Source organism: Fulmarus glacialis, unplaced genomic scaffold (genome assembly GCF_000690835.1).
Source record: "Fulmarus glacialis isolate BGI_N327 unplaced genomic scaffold, ASM69083v1 scaffold6371, whole genome shotgun sequence".
In the NCBI taxonomy this organism is placed as follows: Eukaryota; Metazoa; Chordata; class Aves; order Procellariiformes; family Procellariidae; genus Fulmarus; species Fulmarus glacialis.
This window is the reverse complement of record NW_009194575.1, coordinates 28,146-33,277: the sequence shown is the minus strand read 5'-3', so window position 1 is coordinate 33,277 and position 5,132 is coordinate 28,146.

The following is a 5,132-nucleotide window of genomic DNA, read 5'->3' as shown; positions in this document are numbered from 1 at the left end:
GCCATTTCACACTGTCACGAGCCCAGTTTCAAAGAAGGAGCAGTGTGCTAAAGCAGCAGAGATCGCCATCTTCTGCTGTGGAGCTACATGTAAGGATACCATGATTTGGTCCCACGGTCCCACAGTTTTCTGTGCAAACAGTGATAATCCAGCAGAATAAAACAACAGTCCCAATTCAGATACAGTGGTGCAGGGTGTACCTCTGTGAGGCGGGTATCCACTACAGCAGCCTGCAATAAGTAGTCTATCTCCATGAAGGGGCACGCTGCGTGAGTAGTAGCTCTTGCAGCTCTTACCTGCGCCAGCCTCGTGCAGCCCAGCGTCACCCTATCTGAACTGGGATGACCGATTTAGCTGCAGTACCAACACACAGCAAGTGTGGATGGCAAAGTGGATGCTGACAGCATCAGCGCCTCATTTATTGGTGAATAATGTCTTTGTGGCTCGCTTCACTGGATGACTGGACAGCGCCAGAGGTATTGGATGCCTGACAGTCTGAAAGAGAGCATGAGCTGCAGGGTGACCTGACTTTGACTTCCAGCTTGTGCTTTATGGCATCTTCTTGCCAGCAGTGCTGAAGGTTATTCAAACCAGCAACCTTCCCAGTGTGCCCAGCTTCCCCCATCATTTTCCAGTGTGAAGACTATGGTAGTCCCTTCTAAATTTGGATACGTGTCTTCAAGCAAGGAACAGCTAAGCTCTTAAATAAAAGTGATTGTATGAATGTCCAGAGTAACAACGGAAAAGAGAGGGGTAGAGCGGAAAATATGAAACAGGTTGAAGATTACTTCTAGATAACAGATCCTGGAAAAGAAGAAACTACTTGACGGCCTGCAATATATAAGCTGAAGTAATGTGTGAATGCTATTTTTATGGTGAGCCACACCAGTTGTGTGATCCTGCAAAAAGCTAAAGGTTTCTTCAGAATTTCTGAGCATCCCGGAGAGCTTGGTTCAGGACATGAGTCACTCATAGAGGGAAGCCAGCATTGCCCTCTCGTTACCAAGTGTACTAAATTGGGTTTTCCACCTCCAGTAGGAAATATATTTTTGAATATCATTACTTGAACAAAGACAGCATTAGCAAGTCAAATGATTTTGCATAAGCACTTTTTTTTTTAAAGAAGGCCACAAAATGATGCTTTTTATACAATGTAGCATTTTTTAAAAGTTGTTCAAAGTGAATCAAAGTGAATTCTAAAATTGTATTTCAGAATTAATTTCAATTATTCTAAGACTTGTAAATTTTTGTTAGTGGAAGAAGAGCTCAGAAGTATTCCTTCAGCAATAGACTAACTATTCCACCGTGTAATTCTGATCTGTATTCACACATTTTAAAGGTGTAAACATCATTGTATGGCAAAACTGTATCTCTATTCCCCATCTGTTCCGTTAGAACAATAAAGTATATAAAAATTGGTGCACATAACATCCATTATGAGGTCTTAAAATTAACTTTTATAGTGAATAAACATGGCCAATGATAACAGTATTTTTGCAGCAGATTCTGATATGTTACTCTTGTGAAATATTAGCTTAACTAGGAGACTGCTTGCAAAGGAAGATTTGTTTTATTTTTATCAGCTCCAAATCTTTAAACATAGCATTCTATATTGCTGAACATGTTAAAAATCAAGAATTAAACTCAGCTGAAAAACATAAAGGGATATGTATTCCATGCTGAGTTCCCAATACTACCATGATTTAAGGGATTGTGTTGATTTAGAAGAAAATTCTGAAAAAGAAATAATTCAATTTAATAAGAATTACTTTCCTTCCAGAAATATGCTTTATTTACATGTTATATTACTTCTTTGCATTTTATCTTCTTTTAAAAAAAAAAAAAAAATTATCAAAGCAATTATCAATTACGATTTACAGTAGCGACTGCTGACTACAAATTACTTGGTCTTTAATGACAGTAAACTAAATATGTCATAACTGTAAAACATAACCCTATAAAACTTGAAATTAATATAAAAATCATAATCGAAATATTGAAAGAAAAATACAAACTTTATTTATTATTTACATTCTTTTTTTAATTTAGGATTGACAAATGTCAGTATTTTGATCCTTCTTTCCTTTCCAGGAAAACATTATGTTTTAAAATCATAAACTTCATACGGAGTGGAATTTTAATGTACTGACCACCTCCACTGAAGTCCAGTAAAAGCCACAGATTCCCACGGTAGACTATTCCTGTGTGTAACAAAGTGAATAGCTGGAAAGAAGAGAAAAAGAAGACTGAAGTGGAAAAAGAAAAAGCAGCTATGATAGAAAAGTAAGAAAAACAGAAGACAAAGGGAAGCATAAACCCCCCCATGTGCTTCTAATACACAATTCTCTTGCAACACCTGGGAATTTCCTACCAACCTTAGCCATCTAACCACCCACAAGCTCCTCTGTTCCACCAAATGTCTCAGCTTACTTTCTCCCTAATTACAGGCTGGAATCTGAAAACTGTAGATTAATAACCATATAGATAGGGTTGGAGCTGCAAGTGGGTGAACTGGATGAAAAGTGAGATGGGAATTAGAGAATATGACCGAAGGATTCACAGGAGCCGTTGTTTTCTCCCACTCTCTCTCCGACTATAACACATCCCAATTTTTCACTCTGAAAGAAGGAGGACAGTGTACACTGTGCAATTCCAAACCCAAAGCACTTCATCTTAAGATGCCTGTGTGGTTGCTAAGTTACAGCAATGTAGTTTATCTGCCACATCAGTCACGCGCCTCGTGAACACGTGGAAAGCAGTTAAAGTTATCATAAATCTTACGCTGCCCATGTATTAAGATATGTATTAAGATAATATGCTGTTCTCCTCAAGAATGAATCAAAAATGCTCTGAGAAATTTTAGGTAGTATGTTAAAAGAAAAAAATTAAAGAGCTTATAAAACCATCTATATATGGACAAATGAAAATGGATGGAGAGGTCAAACATACACCTAAGCATACCACAAGCAGGTACTGCCTGGAGTACTGAGAATAACTAAGAAGGGAAAACAAATCTCCAAACTCAATGGCAAGGTTTAATGGGAAGGTTCAAGATGCTGTCTGAACCTAAAAGGTATCATCCCAGATGGAAACCTAGCCTTAAAAAAAGTAACAGAAAACAGCATAAGGTGTGAGAAGTGCAATGAAGATAGATTCAAAAGACCAGAAGAAAACTCAGTGTGAGATTTTTAAAAGCTCTCAATAATAGTCTAACTTTAGACTAAATAAAAACAGAATTGTATCTACTGGAGTTTAGTAAGTCATGCTTAAATAGTTGGAAATTTCATCAAAAGACTAGGAAGCCAAATATTAAAAAAAGAGAGAGAAAGCAAATGCTAAACCTGTCTAAGAAGCAAGAAACTTTCAAAAGAAGGAATGGGTCTTTTGGACATCAGAGAAAGAAGCAAGCAAGGAACATAAGGGCAGAGCTGAGAAGCCAAATGATTTCGCACTGGACTGCATCAGTTCAGACTAGACTTAGCCCAGATATACTCTTTCAAGTTATAAAAAATGTTGTCAAAAGATGAAATGTTGGGGCCAACTGATCAACTGAGTGGGAGAGTAACTATCTTTAAATAGGTTAAAACAAAAAAAGTGAATGAAGTCGTTGAGCTGCTATCAGAAGTATGCAGTCTTTTTTTAAAGTGGCCTGTTAGAAGACCGAAAAGTAATACAGGGCTTAGGAATAACCCTGGAAATTACAACACAAGAAGTCCTCTTTACTTTAGCTAAACAGTTAAAATTACCATCAGATGAAAAACATCTCTTCTGACACAATTGTACAGTTCCTGCTACAGAATACGTATGGGGATGAACCCTTCTAAACGTGCACGTGTATGTTTGTGTGTGCGCGCACAGTAATAATTTCAAGTCCGTAAGAACTCAGCAGCTCTGTTGCAAACTCTAGCGGTCCTTACCCATTCCAGCTATGGCTGGCTGACCCACAGTCGTCTTCTTGGTGGTGTTGTAATGAGAAAGGTATTGATTTTCCTGTATCTGGGCTGAGACGTTTGTCATATAGAGTTGACTATTCATAGAAAACTTTTCATTTGTAAATGTAGTGCACTCTGCTGTGATATTTTAAATCTTCTATTTCTAAGCCGATTTTTGTGAACTTGTCAAATTGGAACTGCTTTCAGCTCTGTTAATAAAACGACTCAGTTTTTTTAGTTCATTCCCCGCTGCTTCTTAGCGTAACACTTTTCCTCTTGGAGAGTCTGTACGGTGGTTCCAATTAAATGGCACTACCCTAAATATTTTTCACCCACTCTTGAAACGTGTTTTTGTTTTGGTTTTTTTTTTTCAGCAGAGTAGTTATGAAAACATTAAGCAAAAAGTAACCATTTGCTTGATTCTATTTTTAAAAAAGAGAGGAGATAACGATAGCCAAGAAAATCTACCAGATGGTTCTTTTAATAAATACATTAAAGTCTCTTTTATTTTTCTCCACTTTTAGCAACTAACATAACAGAAACTTTCAGACCATTGAATCAGTTTTCACAATCTGCCATAAGTTTGCATTTCACAGAAATAATCCTGACAAGCACTAATAGATGAACGTTGTTGGTGCAATAATAAAACAGTATAAGGCATATTTACACCATCCTTACATACAGAACACTGTACACACAAAAAAATCACAGATCCAGAACAAAGTAAATTCAATCCCTTAGACGTTTTACGTTTAAAGGCTTGGAATCAAACAAATAATTCTCCAAGCAACAGACGACCTCTTGTTCTTGTGTGATTTACTTGTTACATTGTGCTCATGCAAAATAGGTATTTGCTTTATTGCATTAACATTGAAAGAACGTTGGGAATTAGTTCTGAAACCAGTTCAATCGAATTTTAAACCCTGTTTCTCTTCATCCATAGCAAGTCTGTGTAATTTTTCTTGGTGACATAAAACAAGGAGTTAACCGATGATTGAGATTTTTATTCGGTAAGCTCCAAAACAATAATGAAGCTCAACAGACTACAGTTTGAAAACCATCTTTCTTGACCATGCATATTTTTCTTTGCTATTATGAGGTGGTTTAGATGAGACGCCTTTTGTATTTTTGAAGTTTCTATCTTTTTATATATATTTTTAAAGAAACCATGTACTATCCAACATCCACTGAGAAAGAAAT